Here is a 15,263-nt window from a genome sequence, read left to right as displayed (position 1 = left end):
TTCAGTGACTTCATCTAGCCACCTCATTCTCTGTCATCCCTTTCTTCTATTGCCCTCAATCTTTCCCAGCATTAGGCTCTTCTCCAGTGAGTCCTTCCTTCTCATTAGGTGGCCAAAGTATTTGAGTTTCACCTTCAAGATCTGGCCTTCTAAAGAGCAGTCAGGGTTGATCTCCTCTCGGACTGACCGGTTTGATCGCCTTGCAGTCCAAAGGACTCGCAGGAGTCTTCTCCAGCACCAGAGTTCAAAGGCTTCAATTCTTTGGCGCTCAACCTTTCTTATGGTCCAGCTTTCACAGCCATACATTGCAACTGGGAAAACCATAGCCTTGAGTATACACACTTTTTTAAAAATAAATCTTTATTTACATTACGTGTTAAAAACACACCATACACCGACAAAGACAAAAAAAAACAATATACAAAAAAGAAGAAATCAAAAAATTGAAAACCATTTCAAAAATTTCACATTATATCTACTTCTAAACTAACAATTATATTCCACTCATTAAGTCTCTTATAACCATCCAACTCCAAAGCTTATTCATTAACAAAGACTATATCACTTCATTTTTGACCAACCTCCAAGCCACCCTCATTTCTTTAATCTTTTATCCATCCAAATATACCATTTATTCCATGATAGAAATGCTGGTGTGAGTATACACACTTTTGTTGGCAGGGTGATGTCTGCTTTTTAGTATGCTGTCTAGATTTGCCATGGCTTTCCTCCCCAGGAGCAAGTGACTTATTTCTTGGCTGCAGTCCCCATCTGCGGTGATCTTGGAGCCCAGGAAAATAAAATCTGTCACTATCTCCATTTTTCCCCCATCTATTTGCCAAGAATTGAGAGGGCTGGATGCCATGATCTTTTTTAGTGTTGAGTTTCAAGCCGACTTTTGCACTCCTTCTTCACTCGCATCAAGAGGCTCTTTAGTTCCTCTTCACTTTCTGCCATTTGTTAAGCCCCTAGGCTCGACAATCAGCCGGGTGGGGAGGAAACAGTCCATTTTGCTGCCGCCCGACCAGCCAGCCATGCGACGCTCCGCCGCTCAGCTGAGAGCTGGAGCCGACAATGCCAGCTGCCAGGAAGCCCGCCGCTCAGCTGAGAGCCGGATATCATCTGCATATCTTAGGTTGTTGATATTTCTCCCGGCAATCTTAATTCCAACTTTTGATTCATCTAGCTGTGCCTTTCTCATGATGTGCTCTGAATATAAGTTAGATAGGGAGGGTGACAGTATACAGCCTTGCCGGACTCCTTTCCCAATTTTGAACCAATCAGTGGTTCCATGTCCAGTTGTCACTGTTGCTTCTTGACCGACATATAGGTTTCTCAAGAGACAAATAAGATGGTCTGGTATGCCCATCTCTTTAACAACTTGCCACAGTTTGTTGTGATCCACACAATCAAAGGCTTTAGCGTAGTCAATGAAGCAGAAGTAGATGTTTTTCTGGAACTCCCTAGCTTTCTCCATGATCCAGCTTATATTGGCAATTTGATCTCTAGTTCTCTGCCTTTTTGAAATCCTGCCTGTACTTCTAGGAGTTCTCGATCCATATACTGCTGGAGTCTAGCTTGTTAGGCTTTTAAACATAAGTTTACTATCATGTGAAATGAGTGCAATGGTGCGATAGTTTGAACATTCTTTGGCATTGCCTTTCTTTCAAATTGGAATGTAAATTGACCTTTTCCAATCCTGTGGCCACTTTTTTTTATTGAAAAGTTTTACAATTTTTAAATACAATGAACTCCCTCCTCCCCCTCCCCTCTCCCCAACCCTCCCCTCCCCTCCCCCCTCCCCGACTTCCCAGAGCTGAATACAGGGTATAATAATACAAACATAAACTAAAACATGCTAACAACAAAAATAAAACATTAAGTTCTATGGGACTTTAACTCTTCATAGTCATAATATTAATAAAGTAACAAATAACTAATCATACATCATAAAAATCCACTACTTATTCAAATACTAAATGAAACTTTTTAGTCCCATATTTATTCTGAATATATTCAATCCATCTTCTCCATTCCACAATATATCTCTGTTGCGATTGGTCTTTCAAATATGCTGAAATCTTTGCCATTTCCACCAAGTTGGAAACTTTCAAAGTCCACTCTTCTATAGTCGGCAATTCCTCCTTCTTCCAATATTGCGCAACTAAAAGTCTTGCCGCCGTAATTAGATGCAACATCAACTTAGTGTCTATAACAGTAGTATCTGTAATAATACCAAATAAAAACAATTGCAAAGAAAACTTTATCCTTTTCTTAAATATCTTTTGCATATTCCACCATCTGTGGCCACTGTTGAGTTTTCCAAATTTGCTGGCAGATTGAGTGTAGCATTTTTACTGCATTGTCTTTTAAGATCTTCAATAGCTCAGCTAGAATACTGTCACCTCTTCTAGCCCATTTCACTTCACATTCTAGGACAGACATGTCAAACACAAGGCCCTGGGGCCGGATCAGGCCCGCTAAGTGGCTTCATGTGGCCCGCGAAGCCATCCTGGAAACAGTGAGGGAACGGCCCCCACTGCCTTGGCCCTGGCCCAGAGACCCTCCTTCTGCCAGAGACCCTCAGATCTGTCCCACTCCTGCCCAGGCCCCCATAGGCCCCCTTGATGCGAACGATGTAGAGCTGGCCACGCCCACCCAGTAGGCCATACGCACTCTAGCCACACCCACCCAGTAGGCCACGCCCACCCTGGCCATACCCACCTGGCTCCTTGAGGGCAACCGCAATGCTGATGCGGCCCTCAATGAAATTGAGTTTGACACCCCTGTTCTAGGATGTCTGGCTCAAGGTCAGTGACCACGTCATCATGGTTATCAGGGACACTAAGCTTGTTCTTGTATAGTTCTTCTGTGTAATTTTGCCACCTCTTCTTAATCTCTTCTTCTCTGTTAGGTCCCTGCCATTTTGGTCCTTTATCATCGCCATCTTTGCATGAAACATTCCCTTCATATCTTCAATTTTCTTGAAGAAATCTCTGGTCCTCCTTATTCTATTGTTTTCTTCTATTTCTTTGCACTGTTCATTTAAGAGGGCATTCTTATCTCTTCTAGCTATTCTCTGGAATTCTGCATTCAACTGACTGTATAGAGCTTCTCCATCTTTGGCTGCAGAGCACATAGTCAATCTGATTTCTGTGTTGACTGTCTGGTGATGTCCATGTGTAGAGCTGTCTCTTGGGTTGTTGGAAAAGAGTGTTTGCTATGACCATCGTATTCTCTTGACAAAATTCTATCAGCCTGTGCCCTGCTTCATTTTGTATTCCAAGGCCAAACTTGCCTGTTATTCCAGTTATCTTTTGGCTTCCTACTTTAGCATTCCAATCCCTTATGATGATAAGGACATCATTTTTTGGTGTTGATTCTATAAGGTGCTGTAGGGCTTCATTGAACCGGTCAATTTCATCCTCTTCAGCACCAGTGGTTGGGGCATACACCTGGACTACTGTGATATTGAATGGTTTGCCTTGGATTCGTATTGAGATCATTCTGTCATTTTGCGGATTGTATCCCAGTATTGCTTTTCCTACTCTTTTATTGACTATGAAGGCTACTCCATTTCTTCTGAGGGATTCTTGCCCTTAGTAGTGTACCTGATGGTCATCTGAATTGAATTCACCCATTTCTGTCCATTTTAGTTCGCTGATTCCTAAGATGTTGATGTTCAGTCTTGTCATCTCTTGTTTGACCACGTCCAGCTTGCCTGGATTCATGGATCTTACATTCCAAGTTCCTATGGAGAATAGATCTTTACAGCATTGGACTTTCCTTTCACCACCAGACACATCCACAGCTGAGCGTCCTTTCAGCTTTGGCCCAGTCGCTTCACTCTTTCTGGCGCTACTAGTACTAGCCCTCTGTTCTTCCCCAGTAGCATATTGGACACCACCTGACCTGAGGGGCTCATCTTTCAGCGTCATATCTTTTTTCCTTTTGGTACTGTCCATGGGGTTTTCATGGCAAAGATACTGGAGTGGGCTGCCATTTCCTTCTCCAGTGGATCACGTTTTGTCAGAACTCTCTGCTATGACCTGTCTGTCTTGGGTGGCCCTGCACGGCATAGCTTCATTGAGTTACGCAAGCCCCTTCGCTACAACAAGGCAGTAATCCATGAAGGAGAATCTGTTTTTTATGGTATTGTTTTTAATAGGTTGGGCTGTTTTTTCCCTTTGTGTAAAGACGGATACAAAAAATGAGTTAAATAGTTCTGCTTTCTTCCTGTTTTGAAAGATACGGTGCAATGGTTTTGAGGTAACATCTGCCAGCTCCTTCAGAACTCTGGGATGTAATTGTTGGGTCGTAGTGATTTATATTTGTCAGGGTCGGATAGGTGTTCCCTTATCATTTTCTTGCTTATTTTAATTTTTATTTCTAGTTTGTCTTGCAGTGGGTGTTTTTTTTGGTATTTTGGGCTATAATTTCTTTTTGTGTGAAAACTGATGCAAAGAATGAGTTAAGCAGCTCTGCTTTCTCCCTACTGCCTGTTACTTCCTTGCCATCTTCTCTTTAGTGGATCTACAGTTTCCTTGACTTTTTTCTTGTTATTAATATGTTGAAAGACACTTTTTTATTGCCTTTGATTTCTGTTGGAAGTCTTTGTTCATTCTGAGCTTTTGCTTTCCTGACTTCATCTTTGCATGTTCTGGCTGTCTGCTTATAATCAGCCTTAGTTATATATCCCTCTTTCCATTTTTTGTACTTGTCCTTTTTATCCCTAATCCCATTGGCAACAATTATATATAACATGCTATGCAAACTAGTACTAAGCAATAATAAAGCAAATTATAATAACATCGGAGGGTGGCTATTTTAAGGGAAGTGGGCTGAATGAAGGAACATTGTCTTTTCCTCCTCATCCATTCAAACAGAAAGAGCTTAAGCATTCCTAAAATGAATGGAGGGAACAGTTAGATCTGTTGGGCATAATGTGTAGCAACATCTCCTCCAATCAACTTAGTTCCGTATGCTTGATGAAAAGGATAGTTTTATCTCTTTCCAAAACAGTATCAGAGAGAGAACTATCTTGATTTTAGGGAAGTGTATATTCTATATACACCTATATATTCTGTATAAGTTCTGTATAAGTTCTGAAGAGTCGGACACAACTAAATGGTTAAACACAACAACATATTCTGTAGAATTGTAGTATCTACAGGACAACCTGTTTCAGAGCCCCATTTGCCTTGGGGAATTGACATTACAATGTCTCCAGAAAGGACATACTAGATGGAAAGACTCTAATTGGAGGAAAGGGTACTGTGGTTAATGAGGACCTGAACTGTAAAGGCCTTTATAGGTAATCATCATAATTTTGGATCCTGTCTATTGGTAACTACCGTATATACTTGAGTATAAGCCGAATTTTTCAGCCCACTTTTTTGGGCTGAAAACTCCACTTCGGCTTATACTCCAGTCAACAAAAAAAAAAGAACTGTCCCTTCGTTCGGAACAGGCTGCTGAGAGAAGGGAGGGCTGGGCTCCGCACGGGCCGCGGGTCCGGCGTTCGCCCGCCGTACAGCTGATGGGCGCGGGCGTGGCCGGGCTGTCTCCGGAGCCGGCGGGTTCCACCGGCGTTCAGCGTTTGCCCGCCAAACAGCTGATGGGCGCGGGCGTGGCCGGGCTGTCTCCGGAGCCGGGCGGGTTCCACCGGCGTTCAGCGTTCGCCCGCCGAACAGCTGACAGGCGCGGGCGTGGCCGGGCTGTCTCCGGAGCCGGCGGGTTCCACCGGCGTTCAGCGTTCGCCCGCCGAACAGCTGACGGGCGCGGGCGTGGCCGGGCTGTCTCCGGAGCCGGCGGGTTCCACCGGCGTTCAGCGTTCGCCCGCCGAACAGCTGACGGGCGCGGGCTTGGCCGGGCTGTCTCTGGAGCCGGGCGGGTTCCACCGGCTGGGCTCCCCACGGCTGCCTCAGCAGTTGGCGCGGCCGCGGGTCCGGCGTTCGCCCGCCGAACAGCTGATGGGCGCGGGCGTGGCCGGGCTGTCCCCAGAGCTGGGCGGGATCCACCGGCATTGGGTGTTCGCCCGCCGAACAGCTGACGGGCGCGGGCGTGGCCGGGCTGTCCCCGGAGCCGGGCGGGATCCACTGGCATTGGGTGTTCGCCCGCCGAACAGCTGATGGGCGCGGGCGTGGCCGGGCTGTCCCCAGAGCCGGGCGCCTTCCACCGGCATTGGGTGTTCGCCCGCCGAACAGCTGACGGGCGCGGGCGTGGCCGGGCTGTCCCCAGAGGTAAACTTCGTGACCCACCCAGCCCATGCATAAAACAGAAATGAAAAGTCTTAAAAAAGTTTTGCGCGGTTAAATAAACAGCATTTGCATATTGTTTCTCCACGGAGCACCGACAAAATTCGCTCGAATTAAGGAACGTGGGGAGCTAAAGAATCGGGCTATAGGGAATGTCTGGCATGACGGGCAACCCTGGGAAACACGAGGACTGTAGTGCAGTGGCGTAGCGTGGGGGGTGCAGGGGGGGCCTGCCGCACCGGGCGCAACATCTGGGGGGGCGCGACCGGCGGGCTAAGGCAAGGCTGCTCGCGAGCGAGGGGTATCTGTGCCTGCGCCGACACAGAAACGCTTCTCTCTCCGGGTGGGGGAAGGCTCGGCGGCTCCCTCTGTATGCGCAGGCCGCCTCGCGCTCCCGCGAACGAGAAAGAAAGAACGGCAGTGGCGGCGCCCCCGGAGAAGCCTACCCCGAGGCTGCGGCCGATTTTTCCTTCTCCAGGCCTCTGCCGCCCGTTTCTGTCTGACACACACACACACACGCACGCACGAGGGGGAGAAACAACGCTCTGGGCGGCAGAGGCCTGGAGAAGGAAAAATCAGATTACCCCTTCCACACGTAAAACTTCCAGTTTAATTACAAAGGAAGAAGAGAGAAACTTAGATCAACAGCTCACCTTCATTTCCTCTAGGTCGCAAGGGGAAAAATAAAAATCAAAGATCCTTGGAAGTAATGGTTGGAAAAGTTTGCAAGTCTTTGGGAAAGTTCAAGAAGTGAAAGGAATACCCTCCTCTTGAAAGACCAGATAAGGCAGACAGGGAGATGAAGAGTTCAACCGAGTTTCCTCTTTTGTTCAGGCATCTGCACCTGCTGCTTTTAAACTCGCCGGGTGCTGCAACGGCACCCGTTTTCCCCGGCGAGTTTTCCCTACCTGGCCCCTGCAGAATCGCGGCGGCGCCCCCGGAGAAGCCTACCCCGAGGCTGCGGCCGATTTTTCCTTCTCCAGGACTCTGCCGCCCAGAGCGTTGTTTCTCCCCCTCGTGCGTGCGTGGGATGAGGCGAGAAACCAACAGCCTGCGTCCGTCTCTCTTTATGTATATTTCTGTATATATCTTATCTCGGGATCTAGACCTTTCGAAGGAGAAGGGGCGGCTGGAGTTTGTGAGTTGCTGTGGGACCCAAGGGTTGGGGGAAGAGAGATGGGAGGGAAAAGGGGAGAAACCTGCCGCTGGCTAGTTCTTTGTCTGATCGGGGAGCCTGAACAAAAGAGGAAACTCGGTTGAACTCTTCATCTCCCTGTCTGCCTTATCTGGCTTTTTGAAATGCACCACCGGCTGCTCCGTCCAGAAGCCCAGATTCGGGAGGGCTGCTTGGCTTCCACTTGAGCCCATCTATGTCCGTGAGCCCCCCCCACTACCCCTAGACCTCCGCCGCCGGCGGAGGCTGGATCCGCGCTCCGCAGCGGCAGGGCGCGGATCCAGCCGGCGGCAGAGGCTTGTGGAGCACGGATCCAGCCTCCGCCGGCATGCAGGCAAATCCTGCTAAAGGGCTTTTCCCCCCCACTGGATCCGTGCTCCGCAAGCCTCTGCCGGCGGCAGGGCGCGGATCCAGCCGGCGGCAGAGGCTTGTGGAGCACGGATCCAGCCTCCGCCGGCATGCAGGCAAATCCTGCTAAAGGGCTTTTCCCCCCCACTGGATCCGCGCTCCGCAAGCCTCTGCCGGCGGCAGGGCGCGGATCCAGCCGGCGGCAGAGGCTTGTGGAGCACGGATCCAGCCTCCGCCGGCATGCAGGCAAATCCTGCTAAAGGGCTTTTCCCCCCCACTGGATCCGCGCTCCGCAAGCCTCTGCCGGCGGCAGGGCGCGGATCCAGCCGGCGGCAGAGGCTTGCGGAGCGCGGATCCAGCCGCCGGCGACAGAGGCCTGCCTGCTTCTTTCCGCTGCGGAACGAAGCAGCCTGCCTGCTTCTTTCCGCTGCGGAACGAAGCAGCCTGCCTGCTTCTTTCCGCTGCGGAACGAAGCAGCCTGCCTGCTTCTTTCCGCTGCGGAACGAAGCAGCCTGCCTGCTTCTTTCCGCTGCGGAACGAAGCAGCCTGCCTGCTTCTTTCCGCAGCGGAACGAAGCAGCCTGCCTGCTTCTTTCCGCAGCGGAACGAAGCAGCCTGCCTGCTTCTTTCCGCTGCGGAACGAAGCAGGCAGGCTGCTTCTTTCCGCAGCGCGGAAGTCCGGAGACCTGCCGACGTTTGGGGAGGTTTGGGGAGGTGCGCGCGCACCTCCCCAAACCTCCCCAAATTTCGGCAGGTCTCCGGACGGCGACGGCTTGGGAGAGGTGCGCGCGATCCTGGAAGCACCGAAGCCTCGGCCGCGCGCAAGTCCTCGGTAAGCTCCGGGCGGTCACTTGCTTCGCGTCTCCTGAGGGAAGGGGGGGCGACTGGAGCGGGCATGTTTCCTCGCCTGCTGGGCGCCGCGATTTGCCCGGGGAACGCGCGGGCCCCGAATGGCAGCGTGGAGCGAGGAAGTGGACAGCCAGGGCTTCCCCGAGAGCCGCGGCCACACAGGGTATTCCTGTGTATTCAGGCTTGCAAAATGGCGGATCGAGCCTCTGCTGGCGGCAGAGGCTTGCAGAGCGCGGATCCAGCCTCCGCCGGCAGCGGAGGCTTGCAGAGCGCGGATCCAGCCTCCGCCGGCGGCGGAGGCTTGCAGAACGGCGGATCGGCTTATACTCGAGTCAACAACTTTACCCAGTTTTTGGGGGTCAAATTGGGGGTCTCGGCTTATACTCGAGTCGGCTTATACTCAAGTATATACGGTAATTGAATTTCTGCATAATAAGAGTTATTCTGCTGAACTGGCTATGACTGCTAGCTGAATTTTGAACTCGCTGTATTTCGCAGGATTGTCTCCAAGGTTTTTGTCCATGATGCTTCCAATTATGGTTGTATGTGTGCTGAGATAATCTAAGAATACAAACCTTTCTTAATCATGGCAAGCAAAAAATGGAATAAATAAAACTTTAGATTTTCCAGTTAAAGGAAAGAGCAGCAGTTAATCATAATACAGACAATAACCTTGTGGAATATAACTAGAACTTGCAAGATTGTTTTAATTAACTAAAGGTGGCAATATATCTAGATAATTTGTAAAGTTTTTGATATATTTCAGCTATAAAATTAATCTGATCTTAAATCCATTAGAGACACAGGGATTGTCAACGCACTGAGAAATCACCATTGTCATGTTCTTGTTTCAATGAGCTCAGCACCATATAACATGATTATACGAGTTTCTCTAGGACAGTGGCCCCTAACCTTTTGGGAACCAGGGACCAGGTTCATGGAGAGAGGGGTTTCTGTGGACTGGAGGAGACGTGGCTTGATGTGCTGCCTGCATCCCATGGATGGGGTTTGCACAGCCCGGTTTCTGGCATGTCGCAGACCGGTGGAGCTCTACAGACCAGGGATTAGGGACCACTGCTCTAGGAGGGACTGGGCCATTCGCACTTCACCATATGAAATTTAAAAGAGAATGAAAATCTTTCTTGGCTGCTACATGTGACTTTGTGCGTGAAAAAGCTGAAAGAAATGAAGAAATCCTGAGAATAGATTCTAGGATTCTTTTCTTTGTCTGTTCTTCAAAGAGCTTTAGCCCTCTGTTGGTTGTTTCACAGCTGCCTATTCTATTTGCCTTTGGCCATTAGATGAGGTACTATGTAAATACTTATGGAAAAACAGAATGAAACATGCAGTGTAACTGGGAAAAATAAAGGATAACTGTATAGCTGTTGCTTACTATTTGTGGTATAGCTTATTAAATATGAGCTATTTATATAGCATTAGCAGATAGATAAAATAATGCATATTCATAGTATCCTATTTTTACTAAACAAGGCAATAAACAAAGTATTAAGAGAAGTAAAAAATAAACAGGTATATATATACATATTACAATAAGATTTTCACATTTAATTTGAAATTGTATTATGATGCGGTTGCCTTGACGTGGGTTAGTGATTGGCTTAATTTAACTAACAAGAGAATACTTCATCTTGAGGGATGGGATTTGGTATATGGATGGCATGCATATTTGCTTTACGATAAGAAGGTGGACAGGGCTTTTAAATCCCATATTCTTAGAAGTGCTTTATTGCGTGTCTGGAAAAAGTATTATTATAAGTTAAATTATAAAATACCGATTTGGGGAATTCCTGGATACGCGATAGAGGGCGTATCTATGGGAGTGAGTATGGATATGGTTTCTTATAAGGAACTACTTAGATTGCAAGGGACTGATTGGCAACTTAAATCATTAGAGGAGTTAAGACAGGAAAACATAAGTTACTCTTGGTTTCAATATACCCAATTGAAAGTTAGGTGGAAGTCAGATCAAAAGGTTGGCATCACAATTACAGATCAAAATTTAGTAAAACAAATTAGAGATTTAAATTGTGCACATATAAAGAGGATATATAATGCTTTAATTGAATTGGATTCGGAAACGGAACTGGTTAAAAACTGTATGATAAAGTGGTCACAAAATATTCAGGAACCAATTTCGTTGGACACCTGGGAGATAATTTGGGTTAGAAATGTTAAATTTACTCAGGCTCAAAATTTAAGAGAAAATTTTTATAAAATGTTTTATAGATGGCATCTGGATCCCAAGAAGTTGTCCAACATGTATCCTAATTTACAGTCTAAATGTTGGAGATGTGGTAGTTTAGAAGCTACCTATTCTCACATGTGGTGGATTTGTAGAAATATAAAAGCTTTTTGGATCAAAATTTGGTGGAACATTCAAAAGATTTTTAAGAGAAAGATAAAGTTTTCTCTGCAATTGTTTTTATGATTGTAATAAAGATTTGATTTTATTTGATTGGCATTAAACCTTGAAATTTTTTTTAATGTCTTCTGCGATGAATTATCTGTCTCTTGCAGTGGAACTTTTTTTACTAAAAAAAGTCAAGTATTGTTATTTGTGGCAGTTTTTTAATAGAAGGATTATATAACTCTATTTCCTTGAAAATACCATTAAGTAAAGAAAATCTAAATTCATTGTGAAATGGAAATAACAAAATGAAAACTTCCTGAGACTTTTAATACTGTTCTATTCAGCACTGAAAATGATCGAACATACATGGGAATGAATAAAAGAGTCAAACAAAGACAGCCATATTGTTTCCTCTTAAAATCAATAGGAATATATTACATCTTAAGGCAAACGAGTAAAATATTATCAGTGGATAAAATCATATTTCTTTTAGTTCCTAAAAGGGTGATAGAAAAATCTTAGTAAACATTAGCAATCTCTCATAATCTCATATCTTTCCAGTTTAATTGTTCCATGCTCCCTTGTTGTTTACTTTGACTCTTTTTGTATTAAACTTAACATAGCAAATCACATTATTTGATTGATTTGTTGCTATTTCTGATGTATTGGGTTGGGCTATGTAACTAAATCTAATAAATTATAAGTGTTAGGTCTTTAAAATAATTTTTGAATATGTTCATCCTTACTTGTTTGGCATTTTCTATGACAAGTATTGCATATAAGCTTTTCTGCTGTTGCTATGCAACTGTTAAATCTAATATTTAATATTAATATACACCAGGCGTCATTACCATTGGTAGAACAGTGAACAAAGCAAGCCAGATTGTTTACTTTATATAATCCATTTCATAGACACTGTGCTTATTTAGTTGCATAAAAAATTCTGTGTAATAGGAATTAATGACAATTATTTAAAATATTTCTTTTTAGAGACCATTCTCTATAAGTTAAAATGTGCAAGTTTTTAACATTTCAGATTTTACCTCCATTTACCTGCATATTTTAATAGGAATTTTTTAAAGCGTTGTAAGGTTTCTAACATGTTATTTCTTTTTCAGTACTTCAAATTCTATCTGTCAGCTTTTAGTTTTCTAAAAACATTTTTAAAATGTACTTATTTATACTAATATGCAATATACAAAGCATCCACATTTCTGGACTATTTCTGTTGTGCATTAGAGATGTGTCAGTTTAACTTAAAAAACCAGACAGTGCTCTTTTTAAATTAACTAAAGCAAGGCTAAGACATCTGCATCCCAAAATTTGGGTTTATCACCTGTGTATGTGTAACTCTTCAGTTCTTTATTTTTCTATTATTTAATTTGTGTTTTGTCTCCCCTGTACTTCTGTCATTTCTTTGTAGTTTTGTCATTACACTACAGATTAAAATGTGATTAAGTTGTCAAGTTTATTTCATCACAGTTCTTTGAATCTTAGTAAATACTTTACATGTGATGATGATGAGGCTATCCATTCAAACATATTTGATTCTTGAAGGTTTTATGGACTAGCTGTCTCCAATCTTTCAGTTGTTTTATGATTTATATTTTATGGTCTGGCTGGTATTGGCTTTGATGGTGTCTAGGCACCATGTTTTTTGGATGGCCTCCTTTTACTGCTGACAATTCCAAAAAAATTGTCTTTTCCAATGAGTTGTGATTGCTTGATATAGCTGAAATAAGATGGAATTTTATGGTTTTGCCTTCCAGTTATATACACAGTTTCATGTGCTCTCGTACTTTCGGAATCTACTTAATTATTATATCTCAAAATTTGCATTAAGACTCTGAATAATGTTTATTAAATGAGCATTGGACCTTTTCTGCATACCGGAAGGATATCACTCTTCCTTGAATTATTTTACATTGGAAATGTTGTGAAATCTCTACTGTTCAGCTCAGATATTGTACAGTAAAAGTATTTATATGAAATATCTTTAAATGGTAAATAGATTACCTCAGTAGAATTTGTACTTGTTACAGTGCAGTATATTTCGTATATCCCTCATATTCTGAAAAACTGATAAATAGGTACCGTATGCTGTTTCTTTAGCTGTAAGCCAAAAGTACACTGTAATTATATTCACAAATATGACATTAATTTTGGGGGAGGGGGAGGCATTATATCTGAAATAGGAACTCTCAGCATTGTAAAAAAAAGATAACTACCTCAGTAATAATTAAGCATCTAGAGAGTGAACATATTCCATATTTGGCTTCAGATTAATCATCAGTGGCTTTCCTTTTCAAATAATTTATAAAGCTTAAAAGTAGACTCTGGGAGATAAATACATTTTTGAATTCATAATCTGAAGTGAGTATTTTTTTTAATGTTGGCATTATTTAATTGAATTATTTAAATATAAATTTTTCCATTTTTAAACTCTTTTGCTTCAGTTTCACTCTGCGGCATTGATATAATTTTGTCTCTGCATGTTTTAACTGACTTGATAGGATTGATCAAGAAACAGAATACATAAGAAAAGCACATTCAGATTTATTCTAAGAACAGATAAATGTAGAATTGTCAATATTCTGGCATTTATATATATAATTTGAAGAAATTAAACATTCTTTCTTTAATTTTAGGATTTGAAAGTATTCTAGAAGGGCTGTTTGGACATGAATTATTAAAAGATCTGGAATTTGTTTAAAGGTATTACATTATACAGTATATTTATATATATTTTTGCCTTGATCTGCATCTTTAATGACAAACTCAACCTCTGCTCTGTCTCTAGAAAATGTATGTTACCTTGGTGATTTGTGCTTTTTTTCCCTCCCCCAGGCAGTGCTCACAGTTAGTTTCATATTGGCTAAAATTACTAATGAGCATAACTGGCAGTGGTTTTGGTGTTGCTTAGGAAAATTAGCTTTGTGTGTAGGCGAAAATTATACTTTTGTAACACTGGAAATTAAAAGCATGATAGCATTCAAACTAGCATTGCTTAAATAGCTTCAAGCGTCTTATAAAACAGGTAGGGAATTAGAAATGAATTTTAACCATTCAAAAGTTGCATCTTTATAGATGTGAAATAACTTTTTTTTTTCTTATTCACAGACTTTGAACCTGAAGGTGTCTCTGATTGGTCTTTTGATGAAAATTGTCTTTTCTGCTGTTTGAGAAGAGAAAAAGTGAAGGTAACAATGCAAGAAAGATAAATTTCAACAATGATTTCGGATTTTATTTAGCTTTGGTTTTGGCACAACATAATCAGAAGGTAGTTCTACTGCTCCTTAGTCACCTCTTCAAAGCAGGAGAACATTGAACAAAGTAAGCAATATTGACTGGGTAAAGTGTTTTCTTGAAGTGGGGTTTTTTCTATTTGCTTTCATTTTTAAAATTATCTATAATGATACAAGGCAATTGTATTTTTATTGTGCCTGAGAATGCAGGTGACACTAAATATTTTGTGGCTACCTAGCTGTGAGATATAATATGTAAACTATAAATGAAGCGTACAGCTCTCACTGCAATTGTTATACAAAGAGTTTTTCCTATGCTTGCACACTGGAGATTCTTTTTCCATGGTGGTATCTTTTAACCATATATGCCATACAGTTTTTTCGTAGCTTAAAGAGAAGGCTGAATCTGTTGGTCTCCCTCTTTTTTTTCTGTCCTGCAATATTAAAATTATGTCTTCTAGTATTTCCTTAGTTAAGAAAATAGTAGCTCTAGCTACTTAAAGCCTAATACGTATAAAATTATAATTCTACTCTTTGTTTTCTTGATGTATTGACCGGTGTACAACGTTTTCATTTCATTCTTATTGTCTTTACATATTATACTCTTATAAGTAAGCTAGGAGATACTACATTCATTGGAGTGATTGTTGCATTTCTGGTGTATTTCATTCATACAACGTGAATGTCTCTACTGGTTTTTTTATCATAATTTCAATAGGGAGAAGAAAATAGATCTTATAAAGGTCAACAAGAATTTCATCGGAAATGATTCAAGAAATGTCAGCAAAACTGATTTTAAGTGTAGGAATTGGTTAGATTTTGACACATACTATTACATATTTTTATGTATTTTAAATTTGTCACTTCTGAATAATTGATCCTGAATATGGGAGATATTTAACACATTTAATAACTTATAAAAATGCATTTTTTAAGAAGACAGATTTGAACCTGCATTGTCTTCTTATTTTTGATGTTGCTGAACTACAATTCTTAGTATTCCTTTCCATTGATTAAGAT

General features: G+C 42.7%; 1 protein-coding gene across 2 annotated transcripts in view; it reads left to right on the top strand.

Annotated features, from left to right (window-relative positions):
- LCOR (ligand dependent nuclear receptor corepressor) overlaps positions 1-15,263 on the top strand; it is an 83,375-nt gene that overhangs the window by 15,371 nt on the left and 52,741 nt on the right. For both annotated transcript variants that reach the window (XM_083364088.1, XM_083364087.1), the window contains exons 3-4: positions 13,647-13,713; positions 14,119-14,198. The gene's annotated coding sequence lies outside the window, so the exon portion shown is untranslated. The remainder of the gene's footprint in view (positions 1-13,646; positions 13,714-14,118; positions 14,199-15,263) is intronic.

The sequence above is a fragment of the Vipera ursinii genome (assembly GCF_947247035.1).
Source record: "Vipera ursinii genome assembly, chromosome: 5".
Taxonomy (NCBI): Eukaryota; Metazoa; Chordata; class Lepidosauria; order Squamata; family Viperidae; genus Vipera; species Vipera ursinii.
Note: the sequence above shows the minus strand (reverse complement) of the source record. Positions and strands in the feature narration are given on the sequence as shown.